We start from the raw sequence: 14,474 nt of genomic DNA, 5'->3' as shown, positions 1-14,474 counted from the left end.
CTTACAATAGTGGTCCAAAACTTTCATGCCATGAACAGTTTTGAAGAGGCAACCTGGATTGAAATAGGTGAATGTCCTCTTTCCAAGGGTCACGTAAATACAGGTCCTGTGATCTAGATCTAGATATGTGCGCACACACACACACATTCTATCGGTTCTGTTTCTCTCGAGGACCCTGACTAATACAGGTAGGATCCACCACTCCACCACCACCTGTCCTCTCTTCCCTGCTCGCACCCCACAAATTCTGCCCCTCATCATCCCCTCTCCTTACTTTAGAGGTAGCCCTGAATGTTCCTCAATTACTGCCAGCTCTCAAACTCTACACAGTGATTCCGTAAGAGTGATTCTACAGAGAAGCTAAGTTGTGAAGTCTCTGAAGGGAAGTAGACTAGGGAAGTCACACTCGATTCCCCTTCATCACCAACTTATACTTGGGGAAAACAATGAGAGGAATCTTCGTGCTCATCATTTCCTGACAGAACAGGCCATCCTTAGCCTCGCACAGGAAGTGCCCTGGCTTGGACTGTCAGGGGGTTCAGAGCAGAGAGGCTGTGCCTTCAGGAGGTCCTGGCACCTCTCTTTCCCAGGACTCTCTCTTTGCTTCTTGTGAGGCTCCTCCATTCTGCCTTGTGTAAGATTGTCTAGGAATTGATAATAACAGCCCACTTTAGAGTGTAGACGCCTAGAATGCAGAGATGTGTGTTGTACTGACAGCACACTACACGCTGCTTGAGCCCATTAAATATTAAAGGGATAAAAAAGTCAGTTAATTCTCCTTCACCTCCAACGTTTCCATGGCACAATAGCATTATAATTTTCCAACTCTTCATATTCACGCTAGTTTCATGTGAAGAGTTTCTTTTCCTTTTTGGTGTTGGTCTATTTGTAAGGGCGAATGAATGATAATTTAATAATAATTAATAACAATTCAATGACTAAAATGAATGACCGGTATCCTGAGAAAATAAAGAAGATATCAAGGGAACCTGAAATACAGCCAACCTGATATTTAAGGGTCTTTTAAAATCAATTTTCCTTACTCACTGGTTTAAAGGAACAGGAGCCGGCAGAAGAGGTTAGGAGCTGCTGGTGGCTTTGTTTGTTTTGGTGGTTCTCTTGATTTGCTCAAGGTTTCTCTACTGTCAGGCCCCTATTATCACAGCTGGCAGTGTTGTCTTATTTTGTTTGGTCAGTGCTTTTCCCAAAACTTATGCACATGCTCACAAGGTAACATGAGCACCAGCACGCCTGGATGGGCTGAACCAGGAACAGAAAGATGGAGACCAGAGTTTGGAGTGGAAACACGGCCCGAATCTGTGCAACCACAGAACTGGCAGATGAGGCCCCTTCTGCGATAGGAACGCCCCCACCGCCTTCCTCAAGGGCCAACAGCTTAGATCAAACTCGACATCACCCATCTCTGTCCACAGTCAGTCTGCTTGGCCTGGTAGCAGTTCAATCCAGGGGCTAAAGGAGAAAATGGCTTCTCACTGATTCTCACTGATTCCAACAGAAAACCTACCCACCCTACCAGGACCCACACGGTAGTGAGGCGATGTTTCCTTCCACTGAACAAACAGATTCAGTAAAAAACTAAACAAGCTGGGAGTGATGCTACATTTTCCCACCAGTCAAACCTTAGTCCTCATACATAAACGTACGCACTCCACCAACTTCCTAAAATTCTTTTCCTGCAAAGCTTTTTGTGTGTGTGAATGCTAAAAGGAATTCATTTATTTTTATTTATTTTTATTGAGGTATAGTTGATTTACAATATTATATGTTTCAGATGTACAATGTAGTGTTGGTGTTCCCTTCACGTACACGAAGGGAACACCAACGTTCAGGCCAAGGGCACTGCCCAGCTATCAGCCATGGGCTTCCAGAACCATACAGGATTAGAACCAACCCGGGAAAAGGGCCATTTGCCTATTCTAGGCCGCCCTGGGTCACTTGGACCTACACAGCTACACTCTGCACCCAGAGTCATGCAGTTTCTCTTGAGTTGATATTTTTATCTGGTCCTCACTCTTCCAGCAAAAAGAATCCAAATTCAGACCAAAGGTCTGGACCAGAAGCAGACATCAGGCCACCCTCCTCTTTTCTGGTCAACATACCCAAAGAAAACTTTTCCATCCAACTCCAGCTCCAAACGGGAAACCCTCAGACACTAGGGAAGGGCAGGCAGGGAGGCGATTTCTGCTCTAATCACTTTGGGCCCCAGTTTAGCTGAGTATGGATGGCCTATTGACCCAAGAAAACACAACAGGAAAAAAACAAAACAAAGCATAATCCTCTTCATTAAAGCCAGTACTGCACTAAGTAACAATCTGATTAGGAAAAAAAGAAATAAACACAATATGAATTTTTTTAAGAGATAATATTCAGTTTTATGTCACCAGGAAATTAAGTTAAAATAAACTTATTAAGACTTTGAATTATTTATGTAGGAGTCTTATCCAAAATATAAAAATAATAATAGCATCTAACATTTATGGAGTGATAGCTATCAGTAGCCTTGTGAGATAAGTACTGTTATCATTCCCAATTTTGTTATCATTCTCAGTGGAACTGAGACACAGAGAGGTTAAGTCACTGAGCCAGAGGTCACACAGGCAATCTGGATTCAAAGCTCAACTGTTAAGGGCCTTTCATATCACTCCTTTGAATCAAAATAGGCTCTGCATTCAGATGCTATATGGTACAAAGAGTTTTTAATGGCTTGGTTTCAAGACTCTGCTCTACTTGTTAGAACAAGACCTCAACCAGAGGTGGTACAACAACGAGAGGAAATAAAAAAGCAGTAGATTCTGCATACTAAGATTGGGGATATAAAGAAACCAAAAGGTCCCCTTATGACATATACTGTGACTTAAAACAGATTTTGCTTTTTAGGGTGAGCCCTATGGTGGCAGATTACTTCTGCTTGTGATATGAGGAGTGATGCTTTTATATCTAGTCTCCTTCTGGGTGTGAACGAGTGAGCTGAAGCCACATGGAATAGGATCTAGTGATTTTCCCCTCATTAAAAAACCCTCCTAATGGACCTAAGTCATGGAGAGTCCCCTGACCTAAGGGTCCCTTTGGAATAGCACTATGAACATATCCCAACCCTCTTTACTACCAAGATCTGTTCCTACCCACATGGTTTTGCCAACCCTCCCTTGGCCCTAGAGCAGCGGTCGCCAACCTTTTTGGCACCAGGGACCAGTTTCGTGGAAGACAATTTTTCCACGTACTAGGGTGTGCCGATGGTTTCGGGATGATTCAAGTGCATTACATTTATTGTGAACTTTATTTCTATTATTATTACATAGTAATATATAATGAAATAATTATACAACTCACCGTAAATGCTGGCAGGAGGCAGAGCTCAGGCGGTAATAAGAGCGATGGGGAGCGGCTGTAAATACACATGAAGCCTCCTGCTGTGCAGCCCGGTTCCTAACAGGCCACGAACTGGTACTGGTCTGTGGCCTGGAGGTTGGGGACTCCTGCCCTAGAAGAAGGGACCCTCTGAAAGGGACGGGTCTCTCAATTGCAAAGAGGAGTTAGATCCATGCTGGGCTGGGATTTAATTTTTCTCTCCTATATATACTTCTCCTGGTTAGGAAAGAGGAAACAAAGCAACACTTGCAACTCCAAGGCCCTATCCAGAGGAGAGAAGCAACCCAAAGACTGATCCTGAATGCTCCACTCAGGGGTGCTAACCAGGGCAGGAAGGGGCTGAAATCCCACCAGCACCATGGAGTCAAAGGGAAGAGCAGAAGCAGCGGCTGGTGACATATGTTAAAACCATAATGTGTGCTACGCTATTTATTTATTTATTTATTTATTTTTTGCGGTACGCGGGCCTCTCACTGTTGTGGCCTCTCCCGTTGCAGGCTCCGGACGCGCAGGCTCAGCGGCCATGGCTCACAGGCCCAGCCGCTCCGCGGCATGTGGGATCTTCCCGGACCGGGGCACGAACCCGTGTCCCCTGCATCGGCAGGCGGACTCTCAACCACTGCGCCACCAGGGAAGCCCATATTTTTTAATTTTTATAAATGTAAGATTTTACTTTGTTTTATTTTTATAATTTTAGACATGAAACATACTTTCAATACGAACTCTCACAGCTTTTGTTTTATGAATTCTTTATAAATTTTTAAAGTAACAGTACTGTGGGTTTTATGCAAAATTAATATTGCAATATAGAATACTGTCATATTACTGGAGTTTGGCACTCACCACATGACCCGAGAAATTAAATGCAAACTTGATCGTACATTTGCATTTTTCCAAGAGACGAGTCATCACTTTAATCAGATTCTCAAAGGGATTAGCAATGCAAAAGAAGACACTTTGCCTATAGTAAATTCCTAGAAGTAGAACTGTGGCAGCAATGAATATGAATGTTTTTAAGATTTTTATGTATATTTTTTAATTGCCTTTCAGAAACACTTTGCTGATTTTTATCCTCCATAGCTGCGTATGAGACTCTTTACACATACTATAGACATTTTTCAACAATGGTGACCATCATCTTTAGTATCTTTGCCAGCTTAACAGAGGAAAAATGTTATCCTGTTGTTTTTTGATTGAAAGTAAGATTAATTTTTTATATGTTAATTGGTAATTTTTATTTCTTCCTTGGTAAATGACATGTTTAGTTTCTTTGCCCCTTTTTGCTTCTACAGAGGATTATCTTCTTTTCAGTATTTGTATCTCACCTTGTTTTACATCTCACTCCATTGGCCAATATGTTCAGAACAATGCTAGTAATACTGGTGACAATGGCAACCCTGGTCAGTTATTTAAAATGCAAGGCAATTCCAGAACATCACAAACACACCCATGAGCAAACAGAAACAGCCAAATGCATTTCAACAACTTCTGTGTTACCTAGTGAACAATTATCAGTAGCTCAGATGATTGATAAGCACGAGTGACTATACTGTAAGATAATATAAGAAGCATGTTCTAATTTCTTTCCCAAGTTCAACATCTCACAAAACCTGAAATTAATTTTCTAGCACTCAGAAGATCAGGAGAAACTTTCTGACTATATGCATTCTGTTTTCAAATTCCATCAGAGTAGGGGAAAACAGGAGAGGTCATCTACAAAGATCGCACATAACTCTGGGAACAATTTGCTTCATTACAGTGACATGATATTGAATGGCCTTTTCTCAGAAGCACCTAATTCTCTAACAGTCAATTCAGCTTATCACAATCTTAGGAAAAAATTTACACACTAAGATATAAACATATATACATTCATATCTACATGCACACATTATGTATAATTAACCTTGTGCAGTCGAAATCCTATCAATATTAATTATGGAAGAGGGAAAATATGAAAGAATGTCAAAATAATAAGTCATTTGACTACAGAACTTCTCCAAGACAACAGCTCCTGTTTCTTTAGGTTACCTTTTTCTGAATCTCAACAGAAGTGCATTCCCGGAGGCAAGACAAGAGATTGGGAGAACCAGCCCACTGTACAAAAGGCCCTGCAGTCCTATCTGTGAAATCCCCCATTAGAGCACACGGCCATTAGCTTCGCATCTCCCACACATATTACAGCGCAGAATGAGGGCCAGGACTGATGAAAACCTTGGAGGTTTCTCTAGCTGCCAAAATGCAGAGCCTCTCCAGCAGAGCTCTAAAATGGCATCAATTCTAAACTGGGAAATCAAGGGCTCAGAACCGCTGTGGCAGCAAATCCATTATTCTGAGGTGAGCCCAACTATGTCCATCTAGAGAGTTTTTCAGGCTGTGCTGAATCAAGTCACTGGTCCTTAACGTTTCCTTTCTAAAAAAGTCCATCTTCCCAAATACTTACATGGTAAGTATACTCTTAGCTGACAGCATGGTACCTACCAAATAATGGTGGATTTGAAACAGTCCCATGAATCTGTGGCCATACTCGTTAAGTGCTATGTGGATATTGGTGTGTGCGTACAATATTCCAGTACAGGACCCTTGCAGAGACATACCTGTCCCATCACTACCCATCTAAGCCCTTCAGTGCCCCATCTCAAACTAGAGTGAAGCTGCCTATAAGTTATGGCAGACTCTCTAAGGAATAAGCCATGACACCATGATAAGCTGGGCAGTGGTCTAAGAGTCATACCTTAAGATCAAAAAAATCACATTCTTAAACGTCAATCACTGCTCTTCAAATCATAAATTTGTTGAGCATCTCCTACTATTTCCTATGAAGAAAACAATCATTTGCTATGCATAGTAGATTAGAAACCTGTCAGACCGGCAGTGCATACAGTTCAAGAGAAAAGCTTGAAGAGAAGCTAGGCAGGAGAGCCAACTCAAACAGTGGTCTGACTCCAGTGTCCCCCAGTTTCTAATTTTCTTTGAGGGTTCTCTACACACACTCCCGACTATCGCCACGACTCCTGATCTCTGTGGGAACTCTAGTCCAACTAAAACCACTACTTCACGTGCAAACCCTTTTTCCTTGCCTTTTTCCTCCTACGTGGAGGAAATAAGCTCCAACTGTCTGTAGAATTTTATTTATAAAAAGGAACAAAAAAGGAAACTAAGAGAAATTTATATTTCATTTAAACAGATCAATACGCAAAAAACACGATACCTTTTGGATCCTAAGATATTTGAATCCTCATTGCTATCTGAATCGTGAATTTTATGGCAAGTACTTCGGGCTGATTAGCTGATGTGTGGTCTTGGGAAAATTAATCAATCTTGGTTTCATCACCTACAAAATGAGGATTCATTTAACAAATGTTTGCATGTTTATGCTCTGTTGGAGGTTGAGAACACAGCAGTGAAAAAAAAGACAACTGAAACTAACAATCGTTTATGTAATAAAAAATAATACCTATGGTACAGGATTGTGACAAGGAGGAAGTTAAATGAGATGATGTGAATAAACGTCCGGCACACTGTAAAGTCTCACAGTAAAAAAAAAAAGCGGGGCTGGTGGAGGTTGCCTTTATGATGGTTACAAACGGATGTGACCCAGCTTACTGGTCCAACCTGATTCTCTTCTCCTCCAGTTCCCAAATACTCTTTCTCCCTGCTTTCGAGGCCATTGGAAGGGAACATTTCCCTCCTATAACACCGGCCTAAACCCTTCCCATCCTGTCTACAGACAGACTTAGACTAAACAGCCTCCTTCAGAAAAGCTCTAGCTGCCTAGTGATAGATCGGGAGCATCCTTTAGTCTCCAGCTCAGCGGAAGGACAGAGAAATGTGTGGCCTCAGAGTCCCACAAAATCTGGAATCTTCCTGGCTTAGGTTCCGATTGCTGACCATGTCTGGAGGACACTGGTTAGTTCCTGCCCTCCACTGCCATTAGCAAAGGATAATTCTGCAAAAGCAATTTAACAATATTATAATGTCAAAATATTCAGTAACAGGAATTAACCTAATGTATATGTGTTAACACCTGTGGCTCCAAAGGTTACAATGGCCCAGAAAAAATGTACAGACAGGAAATCATTTTCTTGAGGTTACTGGAAAAAAATCACATAAAAATGCACATATATGTGTGAGAGTGCTCATGTATGAGCATTCCTGTCAAAGACGTTTTAGACTTTTTTATAATGCTGTATATGGGGGAAACTCTCCAGTTAAATTTTCTGTTTTAAAGATAGTCTTATTTTAACAAACACGTTTAGCCGTAAGATTCCATAATAAGTTTCCACTCCTCTGAAGAGCTGATTGACCATTTCTCCTTGCTATCAAGGGCCTTCCTACCTAATGGCTGGGATTTGGCTTCTAGCACCTCTTTTTCAACAAATAGAGATCGATAAAGCACTTGCTCCTCTGAAGACAGATTTATGCATTGGGCCATTTTCTCCTCCACAAGGCTTCCGACATGAAATAAATTTACTTGGTTATCCATTGTCTAATTTGACCTGTGGGAAATGTTCATTTCAAACAAGAAGAAAAAAAAATTGAACTGAAAACTACCTGGACATTACCTGGCATCTAGTTAAGTGAGGGAAAAAAGCATCAATAATAATTTCAGGAGCTGGTACCGTGAGATCGATGGGCTACGTAGACTAGGAATAAGAAATCAGCAGAATTTTACTTTAAGCAATTTGAAAGTTTTCTTTACAAGTAGGAACTGTATTTACTAAAGGGCTCCAAGACTAAAGACTAATATAAGTTGTCTCAAACAACTTATAGTCTTTTATGGATGCCAAAAATAATCATTGTGAAAACTGCATTGCAATTAGTAAATGATTTTAAGTGGCATTTTAGTCAACTATGATTTGGAGCAACAAAAACTTGTGTCACAAAAATCTAATAGAACATTTGTAAACATATATGTAACGACCATTTCTAGGAAGAAAACAGATTTCTGTTTAAAACATCTATAAATGTACATAAATGTGTAATACACATATGGCATACTTTGGTTCAAATTATATTAACTTCTTTTCTTGACAGGACATTTCTCATAAAACTGGGATTCTTATCTGAGTTTCTAAACCTATTAAGGGAAACAATTTGAACACCACCAAAATAGGATTTTCAAAAACTGTAAGTTCAGAAACTATAAATATATTACACTGATTAGAAAATGAAAAACAAGCATTTGTTCATTCAAAAACAAACATTTCCTGAGCATCTAAACTATGCCAGATGCTACTGTAGGCAGGCAGAGACAGACGTGAATAAAACAGGCAAAGTCTCTGCCTGCAGGTAGGAAGAGAAAAATCGTGCCCTCTTATCTGCCATAGTCCAAACTAGCACGGGGGGCGCCTGCCTCAGCTGGGGCTGCATCAGCCTCAGGAGCCTGAAGGGAAGAGCGTCGGGTACCCACCCTCTCATCACGCACAGAGTCCAAATGCACTTCATTTTACACCAACCGAGATTAACTTTTTACCTTCCAAACTGGACAACTGCTTTTGGACATAATATGAAATGTAATTTTGTGGTTGACAGATACATCGAACAGATGCTTTGAAGGGACTTAATAATGAAATAAAAAATGACTGCTCCCAAGAAATATATTCCTTCTAAGGCGAAACCAGTAGTGAAAACCCAGTCAGTTGAGGCAGACCCATGATCAAGATTTTGGGATCTCTTGGGGGAAGGTTTGAGGATTAAGATTCAGAAAAAGTCCATGGCATCTTAGAACAACTTTAAGAAATGAAAAATTTCTTCATCTCTCCCATTTATTCAATTCTTGTTTTAATCATACAAATGGATGGTAATCAAGATTAGTAAGTATATAATGGGGGGTTTTAAATGCTCATAAAAGTGCAAGGTGAGATGCGACAAAAAAGAGTTTTCATACAATGAGGTACCACCTCACACGGGTCAGAATGGCCTCCATTAAAAAGTCTACAAACAATAAATGCTGAAGAGGGTGTGGAGAAAAGGGAACCCTCCTACACTGTGGATGGGAATGTAAATTGGTACAGCCACTATGGAAAGCAGTATGGAGGTTCGTCAAAAAACTAAAAATAGAGTTGTTATATGATCCAGCAATCCCACTCCTGTGTATATACCCAGACAAAACTACAATTTGAAAAATACATGCACCCCTATGTTCATAGCAGCACTATTTATAAGTCAAGACATGGAAACAACCTAAATGTCCATTAACAGATGAGTGGATAAAGAAGATGTGGTATATATACAATGGAATACTACTCAGCCATGCATAAGAACAAAATAATGCCATCTGCAGGAACATGGATGGACCTAGAGATTATCATACTAAGTGAAGTAAGTCAGAAAGAGAAAGACAAATACCATATGATATCATGTATATGTGGAACCTAAAATATGACACAGATGAACATATCTAGGAAACAGAAGCAGACTCACAGACATAGAAAACAAACTTGTGGCTGCCAAGGGGGAGGGTAGTGGGGAAGGGAAGAATTGGGAGTTTGGGGGCTTCCCTGGTGGCGCAGTGGGTGAGAGTCCGCCTGCCGATGCAGGGGACACGGGTTTGTGCCCCGGTCTGGGAAGATCCCACATGCCGCGGAGCGGCTGGGCCTGTGAGCCATGGCCGCTGAGCCTGCGTGTCCAGAACCTGTGCTCTGCAACGGGAGAGGCCACAACAGTGAGAGGCCCGCGTACTGTAAATAAATAAATAAATAAATAAATAAATAAATAAATAAATAAATAAAATAAAAAAGAATTGGGAGCTTGGGATTAGCAGATGCAAATTATTATATATAGGATGGATAAACAGTGCGGTCCTACTGTATAGCACAGGGAAATATGTTCAACATCCTGTGATAAACCATAATGGAAAAGAATATGAAAAACAAGTGTATATATATATATATATATATATATATATATATATAAAACTGAATTACTTTGCTGTACAGCAGAAATTAACACAATACTGTAAATCAACTATACCTCAATAAATTTTTTTTTAAAAAGCGTTTTCAATCAAGTTGGAGTTGACAAACATGAAGTCATCCCCGATAATACAAAACAACAGGGAATTGGGACTTCCTTGGCAGTCCAATGGTTAAGACTTCGCTTTCCAATGCAGTGGGTGTGGTTTCGATCCCTGGTCAGGGATCTAAGCTCTCACATGCCTCATGGCCCAAAACATAAAACAGAAGCAATAGTGTAACAAAGTCAATAAAGACTTCAAAAACAACAACAACAGGGAATTAAGTGATGGGTTGTTTGTTATTGATATAATCCATACACACAACACGCATCATAAGGGACAAGGTTTAACGAGGTTGAGGTGAACTGGCCTTCAACAGACGGTTGAGTAGGTTTAAAAGGAGACATTCCACAAAAGGTTGGGCTGAGGAATTAAACATGAGCACATGTGGAAGGCAGAAGATTGTCTGACTAAAGTAGGGTTTGTGTTTTGGAGAAAAGTGGCACGCAGTGCTAGAGATGTAAGAGGGTATGGAAGAACTTGATGACTGGTAAGAGTTCAGACTAGATAGAATCAATCAGGAAGCCAAGGAAAATTTGGCCAGAGTGAGTCAAATGATGAAAGCCATGCTCATGGAAGTTTAATCTGGTGGACAGGGTCAAAGTCAACCACAATGTGACCAGCCAGTCATAGAGAAAAAGGCTGTGCCTCAGTGGAAAACTATGTCCTGTCTAGACTCTAGAGAACAGCCCTCTGAGTTACCAGATTCTGGTTCTAAGGGAGTATTTTACAACTCTGACCTGTAAGTGATAGAAATGCAAAATAATTCTTGTGCAAATTCTGTCAAGAAGCGATCTGAGTAACTCCTATGCCCTCTGGGGGGCGGGGGGGGGGTGCGGATTTTGCCTCCATTTGTACATTCATTTCAATATTCCTCATCTATCTGTAAGCTTGTTCTTCAGATTCTTTTTTGAACTGGCTATAACTTCTGCTTGGTTCCCTCACTGATTGATGAGATCGTAAATTCCAAACACATGCGCATTTTGTGTCCATATGAAAGTCAGGATTTTGCCTTTCCGGAAACCTACCCTGAAGGATAAAGTCATAGTGCAGGACAGAGGTCAGTACAAATGGAGAGAAGGGAGGAAACCAGACTCTTCTTAGAAAATGATGGACAAGACATGGTGGACTGAATAGATACCGTGAATAATTCCCAATTCATCACTGTCTTTTATGTTTATCATTCATGATTAGTGCTCGTGCCCACAAAGTTTACAAATCTTCAGTCAACTGTGAGACCCTGCACAGGTGCCTGATACACGGAGAAGAGAGGCAAAGCATTTCAACCGACTTAGTTTCCTGACACCTGCTACTTTTTGCAACTCCTCCCGGCTCCTCAAGAACAGCTGCTCTCCTGAGACTGATGCCGAACACCAGTCTACCTGTGACTTATCTGCTGCTTCAACCTTCCCTGAGGAAGAAGAGAGATAAGCAAGGGTAATTTAACAGGGGTGGGATAGGGAGGGTGGGAGGGAGGGAGACGCAAGAGGGAAGAGATATGGGAACATACGTATATGTATAACTGATTCACTTTGTTATAAAGCAGAAACTAACACACCATTGTAAAGCAATTATACTCTAATAAATATGTAAAAAAAATAAATAAGCAGAGGAGAGAATATTGTCAGGAAAAAGATAAAAGGTAGGTTTGCCTCAGGTATGTCCCCATTTGATTAATCTATATGTGGATAATTAGAAATAGACTGACCATAACTCTGATTTCTCCTGCTCATAGAATTAAAATAGAAAACCAAATATTGGTGTCTTTTAAGTTATCTGTGTAATATAATACATGTTTGGTTCAAAATACAGCATGTGATAAATTGAAGACCATGCTTATACAACACCATGCTTATAGCTAAACAAGTAAACTCAGCAATATATCTACCTATTTTGTTCTAAAAACCAGGATAGGGCCTGAGAATATAGCCATAGATGCTGGATTAGAACTTTTATAGGCACACAGTCTGGTTTCAATAATGATAATTCACTTGTAGCACTTTAAAAGTGTGCAAAGCATTTCCACATAGGGTATTACACTCAACTTTAATCTTGTAAGTCAAGGTTCCCAGTTCACATATGAGCAAGGTGAGGCTCAGAGGCTGGGTGGCTTGCCCAAGTAGACACAATTCATTAAGAGCTGGAATTCAAACCCAGAAAAATCTCAAATTCCAGTGAACTCTTAATTAAGCAGAAAAGGCGAGTTATCTGTGCTCTGTACACAGTCTGGTTATTTTGAGTGATGGCGTGTATCTATTCACAGATGTTGTTCCTCATTCCCAGTGAAATCTCAGTGGCTGCTCTTAGGAATCCTTTTCATAGTTCCTGAACCCAGATTAACCAAAGAATAAGAATACTGTAGGAGTATGAAAGCCACAGAGAAAGACACACCCTTTGGGAGACTGACTAATTCATGGCCTCAACTAATGGCCAAACCCTCGGCCACGTATGTCCATAATATTGCTGTTTAACTAGCCACTGGGTTTGGGGTGATTTGTTACATAGCAACGCTGTAGTCATAGATAACTGATACACTCTGTCTTCTGTTAGGCACACTACCTACCTGGTTTTGACCTCTGAACATGTCTCTCTGGGAAGAAAGACTAATTTGAATAATTAATTGATCTCTCTTTAGGAAACTGGACTCTGAAATGGTGAATGCAGCACATTAATATGGCCTCAGCAAAATATAAGTGAATCTCCTTTAAAAATAAAAATTTATCTCTGACTACAGCCCAGAATTAAATTAATCTTTTTCACCTGATTTGCTTCTTTTCTTTCCTTCCCAGTACAAACACCAAGCGATCTGATAGTCAAAGATGTTCACACACTTCTTGCTCAAATCACTTTCCAGGGTAATAAATTGCACTGCCAGCATGATTAAAATAAATTCACATCTTGTCCCTAGTGGTCCATCCTCTAATATACTCTAATATTAGAGACCCATATTTCCTGAATGTTCATGACCTAAAGTGAAAAAGAAGAGAAGCAGAATCACCTATGTACCAGAAGGGGAGCTGCTGCTTCCTTTGCAGGAAGAAGAGGCAAAGTTGTCTATTCAGCCAAAGAATCGCTGGCTTTACTGGACACAGTATTTTTCCAGGATGTTTTCTCCAAATGGAAAGTAATATTAACATAACAGACAGAAATTATTATTTTTACTGACCTCAAGATGTGCTGAATACCACTGAGGCAAAACCAGAAATAGACCAAAAACACCCACCCACAAGAACACAGAAGTTAATAAAAAGACTCATTTTTTATCTTTGGTTCTGTCTAGTGCTCCTTCCTCTTGCAAACAAGCACTTTGTTTGTTTGTTTGTTGTGTTTTGTTTCACTTCATCAAAGTAAACACTGAAAACAGAATTAATCTAAGTGAGTGAGAAAATGTCCTGCACCATGATAACTAAAATTATCTATGGAACTATATCAGGATTTAGCAAGTAAAATACCTAAATATTAGGTTAGAAATATCACTAGTGCGTGAGAGTCTGGTTAAATGATATTTCAGACTCTGTGAGTCAGTAGAACTGGTCAACCTTAAGAACTATCTATGGGCTTTTGTTTCAATGTTCCAGGAAGAGGTTGAGAAGGCATTTGAGAATTCACATGGAGAATAATGCTCATCTCAAAAAGTATTGCTGCACAGAGAATAGACACAGCGTTTTCTACCCGTATTCATTAAGAGCTGGATAGGAGCAGAGCTGGATAGGAGCAGAAAATATTTAAAATCAGTATTCAGTATGCATCGAAAATGGGACAGTGATATTTTGCTGACCTAAATGTTAACAAAAGAATTAAAAGGCAATTAGAAATGCAGAGCCTTTCTTCCTCCGAGGCAGGATACAATTAGCAAGGTCAATTATGCCATGCTGAATGGCTATGAAGAGTAGGCGGAATAAATATAACTCCCATGGGCTTGCAAGGGCTGCTTCTCCGCCTGGACACCTGAACACCAGAGAACTATTTCCCAATCCTACTCTATATCACATCATCTCAGGACAGTTACACAATAGAACACTGAGGAATATCTTCTTGGGAAATCAATAAAGACACATCGAGCGTC

General features: G+C 40.3%; 1 protein-coding gene across 2 annotated transcripts in view; it reads right to left on the bottom strand.

Annotated features, from left to right (window-relative positions):
* PID1 (phosphotyrosine interaction domain containing 1) overlaps positions 1-14,474 on the bottom strand; it is a 258,676-nt gene that overhangs the window by 20,846 nt on the left and 223,356 nt on the right. The window lies entirely within an intron of this gene.

Source organism: Pseudorca crassidens, chromosome 6 (assembly GCF_039906515.1).
Source record: "Pseudorca crassidens isolate mPseCra1 chromosome 6, mPseCra1.hap1, whole genome shotgun sequence".
Classification (NCBI taxonomy): Eukaryota; Metazoa; Chordata; class Mammalia; order Artiodactyla; family Delphinidae; genus Pseudorca; species Pseudorca crassidens.
Note: the sequence above shows the minus strand (reverse complement) of the source record. Positions and strands in the feature narration are given on the sequence as shown.